Below are 19,839 nucleotides of genomic sequence, written 5' to 3' on the forward strand. Positions count from 1 at the left end.
AAAATACTACTTATCCCATAGCAAGTTCTTAAGATTCTTATTTGCGATAAGCCACTCCGTTATATCGAGCCCATAGCTCCAAATTATCGTAAGCGATAAAACACAAATTTTACAGGAGAAGGTTTTTTCGTTTATTTTGAAATTTATACATAGAATTAAAAATGTTATGATGCGATATATTATAATTTCGTTCAAGCTATTTGTCTATTTTTCAAAAATATTTATAACTTTTGACAATTAAAAATTCATGGAATACTTTATTGAAAAATATGACAAAAAATATTTTTTATTGAATTTTTGCATAGATACAAATTTTTCGAATTGAAATAAAATATTTATTTATGAATAGTTTTTAATGAAATTTCACAGTTATGTAAAATTTTCTATATAAAATGGAATTTTGTATAGAAATTTTAAAATTTATTATCAGCAATCCCGCAAAAAATTCCCAAAAAAGTGTTGAAAAATCCAAAAAATGAAAATTTTTAGTTTTTTGGCTATAATATCCATACCAGGGTCGGAGTTATGGGAATCCTTTACAAGATAATTAAAAGCATATTGGGCCATCTAAAATCGGTTATTATATTTTGATATCGAATATGCGATTTGAGAATTTTTGCCCTAAAGTTTAATTTTACATAAAAAAATAGGTGTTTTTTGAATGGACCTGGTCCCCTCGGTAACAAAATTTTTTATTTTTTTTTTTTCATTTAAAATATTTTATGAAAACTTAGCTTTCAGAAGGTATAAAAATTCCTTCTAAATCCTCGATAACTTAAAAAGAAAAAAAGTAATTTTTTCCCAAAAAATTAGCGAAAAATCGGCTTTTCAAAATTTTTTAAATTCAAATGCATATAACTTTGGACTTAGTCATTATTTTTAAACAGTTCTTTTCTTATTTGACACATACGTATGTTGTTAGGCCAATGAAGGAAAACTGGAGAAAATCCGGAAATATTTGGATACGCTGTTATCAAAAAACTGGAGTAGGTTGGGTAAAAATTTTGAAAATTTAATTTTCAAATGCGAATATCTCCTAAGCTATAAGAGACAATTGATAGCTACGACTATGTCTTTTGTAGCACTCGATGAAAAGATTTTATGTGTGTAATTTTTTTTAAATCGGAACGCAAACGAAGAAATAGGATCATTTTAAAAATCTAATATACCCAAGGTGTCCTACTTTGAGGGCCTGGTGGGCAAATGAGGTCCACGTTCAGAACTTAAACTAGAGAACACTTCTTCTTTGCGCATGTGAAATTCCATTCAAACCAATCTAACCATTTAGAAGTTACAGATTTATTTCCTTCTTTATTTTCTATACCACTATGTGTCGCTTACGATAAAATTCGTTTACTGTAAAATGTAAACATTGACTTATGATAAAATCTTACCCCATATAATTTTGAAGTTATTAAAAATGTTGATATTCTGAGAACGCTAAAACATCAGTCGGTCCATAAAATTTTAATTTTTGTAATAAAAAAAAAATTAGAAAATGTCGCTTACGATAATTTGGCGCTAAGGGTTCGATATCTCTGTTGAGCTTTTTTATCCGATTCTTCCTTTTTATATCCCAAGTCATTCATTCCGTTTGTAATTTCCACAATATAATTTTCCGACCCTATAAAGTATATATATTCTGGATCCTTATAGATAGCGGAGTCGATTAAGCCATGTCCGTCTATCTGTCTGTTGAAATCAATTTTGTGAAGACCCCAGATATCTTCGGGATTCAAATCTGCTGAGATATGAGCAAAAAACCTCGATTTTTTGAACTATGTACATATATCTGGATTACGAAGTCATTAATATAGACAAAATGGGTATCTAATGATAGATATTTCAAAGACCTTTGCAACGACGTATATAAGACTATAGTGAGTTGGATCTACAATGGGTCAAAATCGGAAAAAATATTTTTTCACACCAATTTTTTTTTCACCAAAAAAAAAATTTATAAAATATTAAAAAAAAAAATTTTAATTTAAAAAAAAAATTAAAAAATTTAAAATAACAATTCGAAAAACTTTTTTTCCAAATAGTTAAAAAAAAATAAATTTTGTTTACCTAAAAATATTTAAAATTTTTATTTTGAAGTATAATTTCGTGAAGGGTATATAAGTTTCGACACAGCCGAATATAGCTCTCTTACTTGTTCAATATAATTTCATGTTCCCTTGCCTCACTATTTTTAGAAGATTACTTCAGGGTAAGAGATTTTAAATGAGTAAGAAAACTCAGCAGGGAGCTGCTGGGTGGATCAATATTCGATCACTAATGAAAAATACTACTGAAGTAGATATTTAGTGGATGAAAACTTTTACTCTTTCAGAAGTTCTTAATTTTCTTAGGAGTTTTCTGTTTTTTTAATTAGGTGTATGACTTAAAAATTTATTCAAAGTATTCGCCATTATTAGCTATGACCTTTTCCCTTCTTTCTGGCAACATATGGATTCCGAGATAAAACTGCTTATCTTTTGAGGCCAAGAACGAATCAAGCCAATATCGTATACTCTGTTCCAAAGCGAAGCGTATCCCAGATAGGGCTTTCTGTTTTGATCGAAACAAATAGTAGTCGGACGGGCAAGGTCTGGACTATAAGGAGGGTGAGGCAAAATACCTCAACCACTTCATTCTAAATACTTTTTAACAGGTATTGCAATATGTGGCCAAGCGTTGTCATAATATCGATTCGGTTGGTTGACCGGGCTTCACATACGATCTCTTACGCTTCGGGCTATCGTAATTGATAAACTTTTCATCGCAAGTAATGATTCGGTGCAAAAATTATTTTCTTTGATAGCGTTCTAATTTAGGACATGCAAAATCGTCTTTCAAGGTCTCTCGACTTCAATTCGTATTGTTACGAAATTGTACTTGAATTCAAATATAACGATTTTAACGGCTGATGTAAAAGTTTGCTATATAGCAGTGCTGTAATAGCAAACTGTAACATATCTGTGGGCATTATTAATATTGAATAAAAGCTTTCAGTTGACCATTGATCGTAAGTATGGCAACGCTGTTTGCTGGGACCGTATATTCGAATTCGAATATTCAGTTAAAGAACATTGTAGAAAGTACACCACAGACGGCGTATGTATTAGAAAGCTCTAGAAAGTTAAAGAGCAATCTAGAGTGCAGATGGCAGTGTTATAAATAGTGGCAGAGGTTGCAGTCGTTAGTGAGTTTATCAGAGAAGCTTTTCGAACAAACATCAAGTGAATTCGTGTACATTATAAAGTGTGTCTGTATTTCTGCGAATTTATAAACGTGTATAAAAAAAAACATTGAGTGACTATTTAATTCTGTTGTTGTACATTTTAAATAAATAAAGAGTTGTTACAATTTTCGAACTACTAAACGGATTTTATTTGCAATCAAAAGTATCCGGTTTATTTAAAGGAAATATACCAACGTTTTGATATGGTACGTAACAGCTTTTGAATGAATCCTTTGATATTGCTGCTTGTGTAGCTCCCAATGATTTTGCAAGCTCTTGTTGAGTTTTACAACAATCTTCAAGGAGTACTGCCTCCAATTCTTGGGCTTCAAACTTTTTGGCTTTCATGTCAAAATCACTACTTCTGAACTGAAGAAAACGCCTTCGATACAGCTGCAAGAAGAATTCGAGAATTTCATATTCTGTGCGTTTTTCGACTAATGCTCTCTGTGATAGTCTGGTCAGATTTCAGCAGCTCATAATAGATAGGACCCTTTTGCTCCCACCAATTCGGTTGGATGGTCGGGCTTCACATATAATCTATTACGCTTAGGGTTATCGTAATGAATCCATTTTTCATCGCAAGTAATGAATCGTTGCAAAAATGATTTTCTTTGATAGCAATTAAGCCTAATATCGGAAATGTAAAAGGTCTCTCGGCTTCAATTCGTATGGCGCCTAATTTCCCTGTGTAGCTCCAAGTGATTTTGCAAGCTCTTGTTGAGTTTTACAACAGTCTTCATGGAGTAATGCCTCCAATTATTGATCTTCAAACTTTTTGGCTGGCCTGTGCAATTTTTGTCTATTGTTTCAAAATTACCACTTCTGAACCGAATAAACCATCTCTTGCACGTTGAAACATATGTAACACATTCACCATAAACTTTGGTGCTCTTCAGCGGTATTCTTTTTAAAATTAAAGAACTAAAGCCAAACTTTCTGCACAAAATTCGAAATTTTCGAAGCCAAAAAAAACTTTGTTGTTTACATTATTATGTTCAATAACTAAGTGAGACCGCGTTAAAAAAATACACCATATATTGTAAATCACGCATTTTTAAATCATACTGGGAAGAAAGAGGACCAGAGGACCTCCTAGATTGTCACCTTTGCGTCGTCTTTAGGTAATAGAAGAAAATACAGCCAGGAATCAAATTAGCAAGATAATTCTAAGGATTGAGGATTCGGAGAAAGTGTGAGTTCACATCCACAGCGCTTGGAGTTATTACATATGTATACAAATAGATTATTTATAAATGAAATATCTTATTGTATACGGATTACAGTCTCCAAACTTTCTTCCTAAAGTTATGTACAGGCGGTTGTCAAATCTGGAAATGTGCTGACAAAAATTGTTAGCAAAAGGTCAGTTCAGACAATAAATTTTATCTGATAACAAAAATTTTCAGTTCACACAGTTGTCAAATTGTTGTATGGAAAAAATTGCCGAATCCGTTGCTAGACATTGCCAGAACTGTCAGATCATTTGATACAAACAATTTGAAATTGTTCATCAGTGACTTGGCCTTACTTTTTTATTCTGAATTTTTCCAAATTTCTATTGAAAGAGGTGCTTCGATTTTCCTTTACAATCCTTAAAACTTTCCTGGATGGCATCTGCGACCTCCTGCCCTAAAATATCTGTGGGAAGTTTATACTCAGCCCAACCCGCATCCCATAAACTTCTCCGTGCCTCAACTTCCTCAATAAGTTTGATAATATTTTCTTGTGAGCACATGGATTCCGCCTTCAGAGCCTGTTGGCTCTACATCGATACAGCTGCAAGAAGAATTTGAGAATTTCATCTTGAAAGTCAGACGAGGATAAATCTGAGTATGGGTCATAAATCTGAGTATGGATCTTCTTCCTTTCGATTCTTCAAATATTATCTCTACATTTTTAATTAAAATGCAAGTCAGTCTGACTGACTTACATCTTTGGCATGCCCACTATTTCTACCAGTTACTTTCCACGTTCTTTTAACAAAACAAGACTAAACGGTTTAAAAGGCCTGCAACAAACCAATACATATAGATATAGTAGGCTAAACACTAATTTGTGTATGCATATGAAATTTCTTAAGCAATAATCGTCAATTATGTGTAAATTATGAATGAACGGAAAAAAATAGCGATTTGTGCTAAAAAAGGAACGAACAGTAAGTAGACAAAAAACAAAATAATAATATTGAAAATCCGCAGCAAAGACAACAACAAAATTTATGTTTACGAAAAACCAAATCTAGTCATACTCGTACTTATAGACAGACTGCACAAATACTTATTCATAAATACAGACCAACACAGCAAAGGAAAAAACAAAAAAACAAAAAAACTGGCAAATTTTTATCCGTTATTGGGTGGTCAACGCCACTCGGAATTGCGGCTGGCATTAGGTGTATAAAGGGTGATTCAGTTAGAGGTTTTCTTTCATATGTGAAGTCAGAAGTCTTCGTCAATAAGCCAGCCAACATTACTCGCGTAATTCGCGAGATACCGTTCGCAATGATAACAAGTAAGAAAGTATGGTCGGTCAAGCCCGACCATATAATACCCTACACCAAGTAAATGAGTAAAAATATTTTTGAGTGATTTTCGGAAGTGGGCCTTATATGAGAGCTATGACCAATTATGGACCGATCACCATAAAATTAGGTCGTGTGATTTATGTCTATATGAAAGTAATTTATGTTGAATTTTGTGTATATACCAAAATTTTTAAGTGATTTAAGCACGTTAAAGTGATTTTCGGAAGCGGGTCTATATGGGAGCTATGACTAATAAACCGATCGTAACAAAATTTGGTGACATAAATTTTGTATATATGAAACTTATTTGGAGCGAAATTTGTGTAGATACATATATAAATTAAACATTTATGACCGATAAGGTCCAATTTCGAGAGGACATTTGTATGGGGGCTAGGTGAAATAATGGACCGATTTCAGCCAGTTTCAATAGGCTTCGTCCTTGGGCCGAAAAATTATATGTACCAAATTTTATCGAAATATCTTTGCGACCTGTATTCTGCGCACAAGGTTTACATGGACAGCCAGACGGACGGACGGACATCATGATTCTAAGTCGATCGGTATACTTTAAGGTGGGTGTTAGACTAATATTTTTGGGCGTTATACACATCTGCACAAACGCACAATACCCTCCCCACTATGTTGGTGTAGGGTATAAAAAGTGGGGAATGTGTTCCATCGGTTACAACGTGCGGTTCAGAAGTGGTGATTTTGACACGGAAGACAAAGATCGCCCAGGCCAGCCATAAAAACAAATCATTGGGAGCTACTCAAGCAGCTATTTCTAAACTTTTGTGAGCAGCAGGATTCAATAGCAGAATCATTACTTGCAATGAAGCGTAAACGATCATATGTGAAACCCCAGTCGAATCAATACCAAAGCCAAATATCCATGGCGCTAGGGCAATACTCTGTAATTGGTGGGAGAAAAAGGTTCATATCTATTATAAACTTCTGAAATCTTTGCAGACCTGTACCGAACGCAATTGATTCGTTTGAAGCCAGCATTGACCGAAAAACGCCCAAAATATTCAGCCAGACATAAAACTGTAATATGCCATCATGACAACGCTCGGTCACATTTTGGGACAACTGTTAAAAACTATTTAGAAAGAAGTGGTTGGGAAGTTTTGCTTCACCGCTTTAAAGTCCAGACCGGGCCCAGTGCAACTACGATTGATTCAGAACGCTCTCTCTGGGATACGCTTCTCTTTGGAACAGAGTATACTATATTTGCTTGATTCTTTCTTGGCCTTAAAAGATTAGCAGTTCTTTTGGCTCGGAATCCAAATGTTGCCAGAAAGATGGGAAATATCTAAATGAATCACCCTATCCCTGTATGAGTTTGCATATAATTATGTAGGTATGTATATTTAGCAGGTATGTCCATACAAATTCGAATGTTTAAAGATTTTGATTATGCTTAAGTGCCACATTATAAAGGGTCCTTCATTAAGCGCTTCCTATCTTCAAATTTAAATAAAACATCGAAATTTTTTATTCGTATGATGTCATCATGTATGGCTTCGCTGGGAGATTCGTATCCGAAATGTCCAATTTTCCATGTTTTTGACTCATAAATCAGGCTGAATTTGAACGATAGCATGGGTTATGTTGGCTTTGAGGGCCGCTGTGGTTTGTAGCTTAGTCCTGCGACTTAAGAAAACCCCACAATAATATAATATAAATAGCACGATCTCAGTACTGAAGCTAATCTATGACTGTATAAAGACCTATGACTGAAGCTAATCTAGGACTGTATAAAGGCCTACGATTGGAAGATTGGAGTAGGCAATATATAGTTGGTTGTGGGCTTGCTGAAATAGAATTTTGAATTCAAATAATCCCATAAAATACCTACGACTGAAGATAATCTAAGACTTTATAAAGACCAACGATTAAAGCGAATCTAAGACTGTATAAAGCCTTGCGACTAAAGCTAATCTAAGACTGCATAAAGATCTATGACTGAAGCTAAACTAGGACTGTATAAAGACCAACGATCAAAGCTAATCTAAGACTGTATGAAGACCAACGATTAAAGCTAATCTAAGACTGTATGCAGACCGACGATTGAAGCCTGGAGGAGGAAATACACATTCGATTCTGCGCTTGCCGGCAAAAAAAATGTTGAATTCAAAAAACCCCATAAAAGACCCAGTTAACATTACCTCCACGTGAGATGACCATGTCATCAAATAGCTTGTGCAGAATGTTCAATTTGGCATGAGCTGTGTGGCACGTAGCGCACTCCTGTTTAAACTACATGTGGTTTTTTATCAATCAATTCAGGCCAAAAGAAGTTGGTAATCATCGACCTATAGCGCTTGCCGTTGACGGTGACAAAATATCCAACGTTTTTCTCAAGGAAATATGGACCGATGACGCCGCCAAACAAAATCCACACCAAATATTCACTTTTTCGGTATGCATTGGACGCTCTTGGATCTGGTGTGGATTGATATCGTCTCAAATTTTTCTTTGTAGAGAAATGAGCCTCATTGCAGATCAGAACACCCATTTTGATAAAGGAATTTTATAAAAGCTGATTTGGCAAAACAAACTCAATAAATTACAGCCAATTCAAAAGATAAATTTTGAATTCAAATAACCCCATAAAACACCTACGACTGAATTAAAGCGAATCTAAGACTGTATAAAGCCTTGCGACTAAAGCTAATCTAAGACTGAATAAAGATCTACGACTGAAGCTAAACTAGGACTGTATGAAGACCAACGATTAAAGCTAATCTAAGACTGTTGAAGGCCTTTGCAGGCAAAAAAATGTTGAATTCAAAAAACCCCAGTTCACATAACCTCCAAGTTCGATGACCATGCCCTCAAATAGCGCGAGCAGAATGTACAATGTGGCTGTGTGGCACGTAGCGCAGTCCTGTTGAAACCACATGTCGTTGGTGTCTATATCAATCAATTCAGGTCAAAAGAAGTTGGTAATCATCTACCTACAGCCCTTGAATTGGCGGTGATGGAATGTCCAACGTTTTTCTCAAGAAAATATGGACCGATGACTCCGGCAAACCAAAATCCATACCAAACAGTGACTTTTTCGTTATGCATTGGACGCTCTTGGATCTCGTGTGGATTGGTATCGTATTGTCTTACCCATTTATTCAGAAATTGACATCAACTGTCAAATAAATGAAGCGCGAGTAACGTTTTCTGAACATAACTCCCATTTTGATAAAGCAATTTTATCATGGTGGTTTGACCAAGCAAACTGAATAAGTGACAGCCAATTCGAGAGATATAGCTTCAACAGTATGACCACTATCAATTCTCAAAGTTCGGAAGTTCCTATTGGAAGACCCTTTACTTGTTCGTACTCATATGCGTACGCTTGCATGTATGGACAATTTCATTTATAGTTGTTGGTTTTCTTTTTGCTTTTTTGGAATCCCACAAATGGAAATAAATTAAGTACATAAGTTTGTATTCACATAAACGAGGTTATACGGAATAGTTCTTTGAAAATGGTAGCATTCGCAAATCGTTAGTGGTTTCAGTTGCAAAAAAAAAACACCTTTCCAACAGAACATTTCCTAAGGTTTTGGAAAGCATGCAAGATGAAGTTACAATTCATGTAAGCTAGTCATGATGAGAATGCATTATATTTATGAAACTGCAATTTGTTACCTTGGTTCCAATTTGCCCGAATACGCTCTTTGTAGACTATGTTCTGTTTTCAGTTATTTGTTAATCATTGGAAAAAAGAACCTGAGAAATCAGCTGCCCTAATAAATAACAGTACAGACGAAAATAAAAACAATGAATAAGACATGGAAGCGCCAATCCAAGTTGTTAACCAGTTCTACCTCTTTTGTGGAATATTATAAACAATTATGAACTAATCTTGTGAAGATAATTTGCAAAAGCCGAAGAATCTCAATCCAAGACCGAAAATCAATATATTTACAGTAATTTGTGTGAATTTTGTTAATGTTTTCCTTAATTCTGAGGAAAACTTTATGTCAAATTTGGAACATCCCGAAAGAAAATCATTACTGTATTAACCATCATTCTTGGAACATATTCAGCCAATTGTAAAACTTTTGTTGTAATACAAAATTCGTTACTTTTGAAGCAGTTGTTGCAGAGTTGATAATCTTTTGGCGACTGAAACTCAATTCATGCCAGAGCGAAGATATAATTACCACGAAAACAGCTGTTATAATTGATGCACATCTTGCTTAGTTTTATTTTCTCAATCCGATGGTTTTTAGCACTTTCTCAAATCAACCTCGTACATTCAGACCAGCCGAGATCTTAAGCACTTTTTAAGCAATTGTGGAAGCAAACGTACAAGTTGATGAAATGAAAGAAAAATATGAGCATATAAGAAGCAAGAAGCAGCATAAAACGGAAGTTCAACTAACTCATTTCCGTTCAGAAATTTAAACAAGCTCGCGAGAGTAATACAACGACTATAATACAGCAATAATAACAATAATAATATTAATACAAAACAACAACAACAACAAAAAACGTACTATGTCATTCGCACCATTTATTCAAATAATTTATACTCATATTGAACATAATAAATGTTTTTTTTTTTTTTTTTTTGCAATTCTATAGTTACGAATACTACATGTACCGATACTCGTACCATATATGCGAGTAGTTGACACACGTTTATGTTTTTTAGAGGTTTATTCTTAAAGGCTGTATACAGTCGTTGTCATTTGATAAGGGGTACATTTCTTAAAGGAACAGTACCATGTCTTGTGAATATTTTTTATTGAAACATAACTTTGTATGTCATCAACATGGATCATCCTATTGATTACGCAATTCCATAATGCGTTTTCGATCCAGATTTTATGAGGATCATCCCTGATAGATCGGACTATCACATTGGTCTTCATCTTCATCCGAAGAATGCCTTCCAAATATTCACTGACTTAATAAGATCTCATGAAAAGTTCGGATGTGGTATCTCAGTTGTCTCTTAGGCTATAAATGTAGCCGTGAAACAAAATCGGAATCAAGGGATATCGGGCAAGGATATCATCAATTTATTGATAGCACTGCGACCATTTAATCTTTAGAGTATGTGTCTATCATATCGAAAATTGTCCCAGAAAGCAGGGTATTTCTGGGGGAGATAGCAAGACATTTATTGATTACTCTTACATGGAAATATTCGTGGAAGAGCCCACTTGGACCTAAAAAATCTGGCCTAATAAGAAGCCTTATAGCGATCATTACCAGCCACTGAAAGGCTACCACTTTTGCAGAATTTTCAACGACGAAGAGAGAAGAGCATGACGACGACTGAGCATATTTACTCTTCTAATTGAAAACTGTATTCAAAATTAGCTACGGGACATCTGTTATCTTACCGAGTATAAATGACAGGACTCGTATTGAAACCATTGTATTTAAGCATGATCTAAATATTTCAGAGCAAGATAATTCAATGTAATATCTGTTGGAATAAACACAATTGTCAAGTTTCTAAAGGAGTATTGAAGTATCTGCATTTCTTTAAACGATTTAAAAATACTTTCGGTCATTTGATCTCATTACCATTTACATCGTCTTTATCCTACCGAAAATTAAGGGATAGGGCAATTGTATTGCTGATTACCTGGCGGGAAGAGTAGCCTGGATGTCGGATGACGATATAGACTTCCACTATGGAATCCCGCTGTCAACCTGCAAGGAACTGATACATGACGTATATTACGAACTTACCCAAACAAGGTGGAGAAATGAATCCACCTGTGCCACCACGAGAATGATATGGCCTACGTTGGACTGTAAACGCACATCGTATCTACTTCGGTTACAACGAATACGACTGAGCAACCGAAAATTAACGCGCAATAGACCAATTCTCATGTAAGGGAAGAGTTTTAATGTCTATTTTGGAGCTTCTCAATTGCAATTCTTATAAAAGAACTCTCACATTTACCTCTAATGAGCCAGTGCATTTATATCTCTTTCCTGTTTGATACTTCTTCGTAAACAACTTTGGTAAGGCGATCATAGTCAACGACTACCTCTACAAATCAATTTCTACCAATTCTATTGTTCCTAATTGAACGATATGTCGTTCCAACAGGATAGTTCTACGTATCACACAGTCATCATCACACCCCCTTGATTGGTATATATTGGTGAAAATTCACACCTAATTCCTAATAGACCTAATTCCTGAATAGAGTTTATAGAACCACTGGGATACATTGAGCCTCAGGTCTTGTCCTATTGGATCGATGATGAGGTCACTTAGGTGAGCACGTGGTGGCTGTGGTTTAAGACTGAGTTTTAAAAGTTGCATATTTTTTGAATCTAATTGAGATATTGACATGAAATTTTTTTGTAAGACCAAAAATTAACTTATCTAAGGTAAAAAAATTAATAAATGTGGATCAAATTGGTTCTAATATTTGTAATCCTATTAAAATTTTGATACAAATTTTAGTTTTAGAAACTCAATAAATATGTAATAGGTAATAAAATCTTTATTTATTAACAAAACTCAATGAAATTTTCAAAGTTTTTTAAATTTATCATTCTAAATAACAAGGTGTAAAAGAACTTTTCAAAAGGTCAAAGGGAATCCCGCAATTCCTAAAAATTGGAGCGAAAATCCCAAAAATAGTATATTTTACAATTTTGTCTATAGGGTCCACATTTCCTTCGGAGCTGGGAAAATACTTTAGGGATTACTAGGAAACACATCAAGGTTTCCAAAGCTGATTTCCGTTTTCTGATCCCAGCTTTAATAGTTTAGAACATGTGACCCAATGTTAAAATTTTTATAAAAAAATATGCCAATTTCCAAAGGGCGTAGGGCCGACATGTTCGAAAAATAGTACATGTTTTTTATACCAAAATGTTCTCCGCAAAGAAACTTTATAGAAAAACATAAAATTGTTATACGTTCTTAAAGAAAGTTGTTTTTTAATAAAAAAAAAGAGTTATGTCACCTTTTTGTCCAAAAAACAGCAAAAATATACTATTTTTTGAATTTTTAAATTGAAAATCTGTTATTTTTGGATTCGTAATTGACAATGCTCTAAAATCTTTTGTATGTTGTTGGTAATTTAGTTGTCTAACTAACTAACTATGGCAAAATTTTAAAATTTCAATTTTGAAATGCCTATAACTAGAAAATTATAAGAGATAAATAGCACACGCAAGCATGTTTTTTCAAGATCTAGCCAAGCGCTTTCCAAAACAATAAAATTCTTTGAAATCGGATGGGAAACAAAAAAATGGCACGTGTTTAAAAATTTTACATGTCCAAGGTACCTTACTTTGAGCCCCCATATCGCCACCCTGGATTATTTGTAGGGCCCATTTTAATAACTTAAACTCGAATACTCCTTAGCTACACCCAATTCAAATTTTATCCCGATCGGGCCGTTTAGAAATGCCAGATTTATTTCCAAAAAATTTCGATTCTGCCCCACTGTGTGCTGGTAAACGATCGTTGCAACGATCGTTGGTTAAATGACTGATATTTGGGCTAGTAATAAATTTCGGGCCACTAATTGTATCCTACTAGGGCCCATTAAAAGTAGCAGATATCAATTGGCTTATTGCTCAGGAAACGTATTGGAGTGATAGCATTCGTGATATACTGATCTTAGGGTTTGGTTCTCGGTCGAGATCTATTCTGTGTGGAGTCAGAAACATACATTTTGAGTTTTTACGTCCGGGAGCTTTTAAAGACAGAGATCATATATCTGACTGGTTTACCAGGCTTTGATAATTGTCCTGGTCTTTGCTGATTGCAAAGCTAGCTACGATGACAGGGATTAGATAGACCGAGCACTCGAGCAAGGGGTTTGATCATGCACGATCAAAGTTGCCAATTGTGAGTTGCTTGCAAGTCACACAATGGTGGTGATAAAAGCATTGATTCTATCCAGTGTTAAGAGCACGTTAATCTTAGATACACATTTGTCATCGTCACAATGGATATTCTGCATGAATAAATTGAGGCTGTGTTATATTACGCGGATGTGGCGTGAATTGGCCGCCACGATCGTGCGACTTGACCTTGCTGAAATATTTCTATGGTTTTCTGAAGATAAAGATCTATGTCAATAAGCCACAATCGACCAATACCATCAATGTCAATATAACACAGATAATCGCGGAAATTTTGGTGGATCTATTCACCAGTGTCAATGAAAATTGAACCCTCGAATATATGTCATACTTAATTATGTAAATAAAATAAAGGAGGTACTAATGACAAAGGGTTGAGTCTAACCGAATTATTAAATTTTTTAATTTTTGCTTCAGTAAAAGCTATTGAGGGCCTTATTTTGCAAAACGAAACGACAAACGTTTGAACAAATTTGTATAACAAATATTCAATTTTTAAACCCCTTCCCTGTATTTCTCATAAAAATTTCTTACGTTTCAAAATGAGTTCTTTATCAAATGCAAAACCAAAACCATGTGATCCCCCTTAATCAAACTACAAACGATGTTGCTGGCTTGATCACTAGAAGGCAGTAAAAACAAGTATGAGAGCTATATTCGGCTGTGCCGCATCTTATATACCCTTCACCAACTTATACTTCAAAATAAAAATTTTAAATATTTTTAGGTAAACAAAAATTTTTTTTCCAAAGTTGTTTTTTTTAATTTTTTGGAAAACAAATTTCTCGAATTGTTAATTTAATTTTTTTTTAAATTAAAAATTTTTTTTGTTAAAAAATATTTTTTCCGATATTTCCTATGGTTTTATATACGTCGTTGCAAAGGTCTTTGAAATATCTATCAATAGATATCCATATTGTCTATATTATTGACTTATTAATCCAGATATAGGTCAAAAATCGAGGTTGTCCTGTTTTTTTCCTCATATCTCAGCCATTTGTGTACCGATTTTGCTGATTTTAAACAGTGTTTAAAAATCTACGATAACTAACAAATTTTTAACTGTTGCTACAACTACTGCTTCAAAAAAGTGTATGTAGCGGTAGCAGTAGCATTTGTCTTTTTTCGTTTTCTTGATTTTTAAAACTACTGCTACCTTCAAAATATAAAACTCTTAACAGAGCATTAGTAATAAAACATGAATTGTAAATGGAGTAGTAGCATAAAAATACAAATCATTGCTACTGCTCTATATCGAGTTTTAATTTTTAAGGTAGCAGTAAAGTAGCAGTTGATGCAGCAGTTAAGGTAGCAATAAAAGTAGTCAAAAAAGAAAATCTTCAGTCATAACACCAAAATTGACAGAATTAAACACTGTTGTTTTTGTTTTGAGAGAGTTTGAAAGAATTATTCGATTTTATTCGTCTCAGATGTTCGTGTTGCTAACAGAAAGATCGTGTTTTCTGTGTGTATAACAAAAAAGCCGAACTTTTGTTTACAACACGACCAACATACACAAATATACATTCACAACAACAACACATAATACACTTTTTTGGCTGAAGATTTTTATTTTTGACTTATTTTATTGCTACCTCAACTGCTACTTAGCTGCTACTTCTTCTACTACCTCAACTGCTACTTCTATTACTACTAAATTCTAAAAGAAGCAGAATTAATAAAAAAAAACTAATGACTGCTACATCAAAACTTTTTCTTTTTTAAGGTAGCAATAGAAAATAAATTACTCTGCTACTTTTAAATTTTTCTTTTATTAGTACTACTACAACTACTGCTACCAAAATGTGAAGGTAGCAGTAGTAGTAGTAATTATTGACTCCGAGTTTTTATTAATTTTTTAACTAGACTAATTGTGCTTTTTCGTTGCTACTGCTACTTGTAGTCTAGTTTTTTAAACACTGATTTTAAATAGCAAAAAAACTTCTCGAAAGCATATCTGACAGAATTATTGAAGATTTGGATACCGAAGATATCTGAGGTCTTCAGAAAATTGATTTCAACAGACAGACGGACATGGCTTAATCGACTCCGCTATCTATAAGGATCCAGAATATATATACTTTATAGGGTCGGAAAATTATATTGTGGAAATTACAAACGGAATGACAAACTTATATATACCCTTCTCACGAAGGTGAAGGGTATAAAAAGAAATTATTGTGTATCGTAAGTACGACTTAAAAAAATATATTGTAAAATGTTCTTAATAAGAGTTGTATTTAAGCGTCAAATACAGAAAATAATAATAATAATAATATTGTACATAAGTATTTATAATATTGAAAGACCACAATTGCGTCGTTTCTTATTTGTAGTTGTTTTATTTTATTTTATTTTATTTCATATTATATTTTACTTTTATTCGTTCTGTGCTTCCGCTTATCTTTAAGACGATTTTAAATATTTGGGTCACACTCATTTATTTGCTCAGTCGACGACGACACTCTACTACTGCCACAGCCAATACTACTTACTACTACGGCTACGATCGACTACTTGAGACTTTTGCCTCTAGATTTTTATTTACGTTGTTGTTGTAGTTTTGCTGTTTATATGTATGTTTGTAAATATGTATATATATTTATAGTTTTGTTCAGTTTAGTTTAAATTCATTCATTACTTGATTTTCATTGATACATTCAAAATGAATGTACAATTGGTAGGACAGACGGACAGACGGACAGACGGACAGACGGACGGACGGACGGACAAACAGACATATTGAACGAAAAAGAGAGTAGTAAGTACATATAATTTTTTATATGTAAGTACTCGTTGTATTATTTACTACATACTTATGTAAGTATATATGATAATTCAGCAATATACATAGATTTACTATGTACAATACCAAGATAAGTATACGAGTGTAAGTATCTACTTGTATTGGTATTCATATGAAATTCATATATGATTGTTGAAAATTACAACATATTTCTAGATACATTCATAAATGTACATATACGAGTACATCCGCATGATTTTTTTCTTTATTTTTTTTGTAAATATTTTAAGTATTTATACATACAATTGAAATTATGATTTGTATTTTAAGATAAACCGCATATTGCTAAATGTACACTTGGAGAAATGTCTACAAGTATAAGAAATATTTACCTGGGGGCTTAATGTTTGGAAATCATTAGTGAAATGTAGTTTGAAGTTTCCAAAAATGTATTAATTGTCCCTGAATCCTAGGACTTTGAATATTGCAGAGGCTGCTGCATACATATGCTGGTGATAACTTTATTGCCATCATCCTCTTACTGTAAGAATATATTGTTACGTTTTAACCTTTTTCAAAACGTTGGTTTATTTCCTTTAAATAAACCGGATACTTTTGATTGCAAATGAAAAGCAGTTTAGTAGTTTAAAAATTGTAACAACTCTTTATTTATTTAAAATGTACACCAACAGAATTAAATAGTCGCTTAGTGTTTCTTTATACACATTTATAAATTCGCGGAAATACAGACACACTTTATAATGTACAAGAATTCACTGGAAAATAAAGCACACTTTAAGGCACTCACTTGATGTTTATTCGAATAGCGTCTCTGATAAACTCCCTAACGACTGCAACCACTGCCACTATTTGTAACACTGCCATCTGCACTCTAGATTGTTCTTTAACTGTCGAAGCTCGTAAATTCGAAGCCTAGAGCACACGCTATATCTGGTGAACTTCTACCATGTTCTTTAACTGTCAAAGCTCGTATATTCGAATTCGAATATACGAGTCGCAGCAAACATTCATCGTTGCCATACTTACGATCAATGATCAACTCAAAGCTTTTATTTAATGTTAATAATGCCCACAGATATGTTATAGTTTGAGAGGCACTGCTATTTGAAAGCATTATGCAACTTTAAATCGTTATATTTGAATTCAAGTACAATTTCGTAACAATATTATTCCACTGTGTGGAAAACGACTTAGGCCAGATCAATCGCCTAGTTTATTACATATTATCCTTTATTAACAACAATTCACATTCATATTGTTTTAATCATAAGACAAGCTTTATGAAGATGCTTTAAATGAGGCAGAATATGAATAAGATGCTAAATCGAATGAACCCTCGATCATTTGTAAACGGAGTATAATTTTCATAAAAAAGGCCCATTTCTGGATGGATGATTACATTAACAATCTAAATTGTTGAGTTTGTGACGATACCAATCCACATGAGATCCAAAAGCGTCCAATGCTTCCCAAAAAATCACTGTTTGGTATGGATTTTGGACTGGCGTCGTCATCAGTTCATATTTCTTTAAGAACGAAGTTGGCCAGACCATCACCGTCAAGGGCGAGAGCTATAGCTAAATGATTAACAACTTCTTTTGGCCTAAATTGAATGATATCCAACGATATCCATCTATCATTATTAATTTTTCTATCATTATTACGAAGGTAAGTGTTTTGAGTTTTCAAGATTAACTCGAATTCCCACGATAATTGCATCTATGTTCCAAAACGAGCAAATCGAGTCGGACAATATAACTTAACGACAGCTGTATCAACCGAAATTTCTATCGTTTTTACGAAGACAAGTATTCTGATGAGATCTCCAATAACCGTAAGTCTTCACATAGTACTCGTCTTACCTCTAATATTGGCTTTATGTTTCGGAACGAGACAATCGATTCATATTTGGACATTATCCAAAATGTTTTAGCCAGGAATTAAATCTCGACAACAGTGGAACTGTTACAACAACAATTAAATCTTCACATAAGGCAGACGCGGATCCAGGGGGTGAAAAAAGAAAAGTTTTAATATAAACAAATAAGAGTTATACTCGACTGTGCCAAATCTTATATACTCTTCATCATAATTTTGAATATACACAAATTTTGCTAGAAGAAACGTTACAATTAATAATGATATCTGTGATTACCGCTTATAGTTAGATGTTGAATCCAAAGATTTTGTTAATAAGCATGAGGTGGAAACAACGAATTTCTGATAACCAGATCTTCATTTATGAACTTCTAGGCTTTATCGTAAAATGGACTTTACAATTCTGTCCCACAGCGTTGCCTTTTAGCTAATATATACCCGAAACAGTGACATAATAAGGTAGGAGCAATTGAATCAGGAGCAACCAAAATCAGCTTAAATCAAAAGCACAATTAAGGCGACCTGTAGTTTCCAAATATTTCTATTAAACAAAATTTTGTTACCCTTTATTTAACAAAACGTCGAATTTAAAAGCAGTTGAAAAAGTCTAACGGAATCAAATCGCATCACCTCCACGTGAGTATACCCTCAAATCACTCCTGCAGAATGTTCAATATGGTATGGCTGTGCGGCAGGTAGCTACGTGCTACGCGTACCGCCGTTTCCTTTGAATGACATGACGCTTCCAAAGAAATTGGTCCAAAATCGACACCAAGCTGTGACTTTTTCGGGATGCATTGGACGATCTTGGATCTCATGTGGCTTGGTATCGTCCGAGATTCAACAATTTTGTTTGTTGACTTCCCTATTCATCCAAAAATGGTCCTCATCGCTGAAGATGATTATTTTATGAAAAATTAGGATCCGTTTCCAACTGCTATAAGGCTCATTCAGCTAACACAGATCTTTGTCTATGATCGTATATATTCATGTCCAACTTATGTGTTGTATTGGTCTACAACATTACTTTGAAATGTTTACTTTGATCTTGTCTTGTAATTTGCAAAAGGTTAATATTTTTAAATGTTTTAAAAAAGCCGGCGGATACTGCTCATAGTAATATCACAAAGAATATGCAGATAAAGGCCTAAAAATCATCATACATGGTCCTACGAATTTTTGGTATATCCGTACACAGAGAAAACAGTTCCATTGTGACAATACAATGATTCAGTTTTCATTACCGAATTTTCTAATTTTAGCTACTAAACTTTAGATGGGTTGTATTAATTAAAGCTATTGCTCTCTCACGATAGCTTTGATAAACAAATTGATATCATCTTAGTGAGATGATAGAAGTCTTGCAAGTGAGTTCGATTAGATTTTGTAGTTTTAGGGCCTCATTTTGTAAAACGAAACGACAAACGTTAAAAAAATGTTGTATGGAAAATATTCAAGTTTCAAACCATTTTCCCAGTATCCTTCATACAAATTGCTTACGCTTCCAAACGTTTCGTTTTATAAAATGAGGCTCTTAGACTTTCTTGGAATCATCTTCAACTAATGATA

The sequence above is a fragment of the Calliphora vicina genome, chromosome 3 (assembly GCF_958450345.1).
Source record: "Calliphora vicina chromosome 3, idCalVici1.1, whole genome shotgun sequence".
In the NCBI taxonomy this organism is placed as follows: domain Eukaryota; kingdom Metazoa; phylum Arthropoda; class Insecta; order Diptera; family Calliphoridae; genus Calliphora; species Calliphora vicina.